The following is a 2493-nucleotide window of genomic DNA, read 5'->3' as shown; positions in this document are numbered from 1 at the left end:
GAATCACCATGGACATTATTACAAATCAACAACAAGTAAGTCATATCAACAAGATATGAAGTATTAACTCATTTCCACTGAAGGATTTATATGTATATCTTATATATATAAATTTCCAAACCATAATAAATCTTTCCGTACTAAGCTATTATGTGTGAATCTTAACTACGCGGTTAATTCATATTACAAATATGCAATCGTATATATCATGATTTATAGTAAGGCTACTTCGAATGAAAAGTCGAAGTTGACCTGCTGGAGCTGTGACAAAATTGGCTACTTTGAAAAGGGATCGCAAAGTTATTTTTGCTAATAAATGCCAAAGGATCTGACGCGGCTACGTGTTAAACTTTTACTCAATTGCCGAGAGTTTCTTAGGTACATACCTATATGCATAAATCTTTTCTTCCGTAGATGAAGTGCGGTTGATTTATCCTATCGATTGAGGTGTTTTCAAGAATCATGAAAGGTTTGAACGCAGATTCTAATCGTCAAGATACTAATGAAGTTTAGAATGAAATCAAGTGGCAAACTTGAAGAATTGTTTAGTTTCATATGTTATAATCAATATTTTAATTTATTTTAATTGTCCAATGTTGATAGTCCTCAGTTGATAATCCACAGTTAGCAGTGTACAAATAATAATTCATATATAGTTTACTATATAATATTCGAATTAATTAATACGTATCGTGACCCGTGTACATGTCTCAGACTCGATCACAACTCAAACTATATATATTATTGTAGAATCAACCTCAACCCTGTATAGCTAACTCCCGCATTACAGCATATAGAGTGTCTATGGTTATTCCAAATAATATATATAGATGGGTCGATATGATATGTCAAAACCTTGTATACGTGTCCCGATGTTTAAAGTGCGTAAAAAAATAAATAGCAGAAATTAAATGACAATAAATAAATTGCGCAAAGTAAATAACAGAAATTAAATGATGATAAATAAAATTGCGAGAATTAAAATTACGATAAATAAAATGCGATAAATAAATTGCGATAAATAAAAGGTAATACGGAATTAACAGTTAGCTAGGAACAGTTAGCTGGAAACAGTTAGCGTGGGTTCTTAACAAAATTTCTCATAATTAATTTGTTTGTTTCTAACAAATTTTATTTTGTCCAATGTTTTCTTCATTATGCCACTTGTTGGATTATGATAAATCAAAATCCAAATATGAATTTGAATAAAAATGGTTATTTTGTGGTGAACGGATACACATATTGGTGGATGTAAGTAGGATAGTAAATGACTGTTGAATCAGCTTCGAAGAATGTACAGTGTAATTTATTAATGTGAAATCTGAATATTCCTCGGGTATTACCTACCCGTTAAAATATTTTCACGATTAACACTTTGTACGAAAGAATTTTTAATTACAATCTTTATTAAACATATATACATATATATTTTCTTCAGATGTAATCATGGTTTCATTGAGTAAATATGATATTAAACTCATTTGGTTTACAGTTAGAACTAGAATATATAATCTCTAAAACATTAGAGATTTTATAATCGCCATGTCGAACGAAGATAAATGATGTAAAATGATACGTAGAATGATGATTATGCTCGGGGTACATAATGAGATGTTGAGGCGTGTGATGTTGAAACTTGGGTTGCTGATGGTACTGGTATTGATGTTGGTGATACTGTTGGTGCCAGTGATGTTGCTGAAACTGGTAAATTTTGCACCATATTTTTCCAAGACTATAACTCGGGCGCGAAGTTCGCTGACTTCTTCTATTACTCCGGGATGATTTTCAGTCGGAATGAATGGATGAATAAGGTTTAGAATTTTAGATAGAATATAATCGTGGTGAGATATTCGGGAAATGAGGGTGAAAATGGTGTTCCGGTGTGGTTCGTCGGTAAGTGCTTCAGGTTCTTCACCAAGAGGTGAATTTGGTTGATGGAAAGGATTGCCTTCTTCTCGTCTCCATTAATTAAGTCGACTACGAACTCATCAGATGAATTGGGGTCGACTGGTTGATTAATTCATTCGGGTGACATCGCTTTCGAAGCTTAGGTGAATATCCATGTCGGAATAGCTGTCGGAATAACTATTGGAATAGTTATCGAAATCTGAGGAACTCGAACTGGTTGAGGGATTCATCTCGTATAATCAGATGAAGGATTTTCTATAAGAAATACATTATAGTATGTAGATTAGTACCCTGCAATACATAATTTACATATGCATATATAATACTAAAATCCCATAAGTTACGAAGGAATCTACGGAAGCTGTCAGGCAAAGATAACAATAACAGATATGCTAAGATACGAATTTTTGTCTATACACTATTCATGTAATCATTGTAGTAAGATGTGTCTAGACTAAGAATGATAAGCAGGTAATTTCCTAAGGATGATAAACAGATGATTTCCGACAAAGGTGATAAGCAAAATTTTTGACATGCAGACACGGTCGAAGTCCAGACTCACTAATGTATCCTAACGACTTATCA

This window comes from Rutidosis leptorrhynchoides, chromosome 3, assembly GCF_046630445.1.
Source record: "Rutidosis leptorrhynchoides isolate AG116_Rl617_1_P2 chromosome 3, CSIRO_AGI_Rlap_v1, whole genome shotgun sequence".
Taxonomy (NCBI): Eukaryota; Viridiplantae; Streptophyta; class Magnoliopsida; order Asterales; family Asteraceae; genus Rutidosis; species Rutidosis leptorrhynchoides.
The sequence above is the reverse complement of the archived record's forward strand: the minus strand, read 5'-3'. Positions refer to the sequence as shown.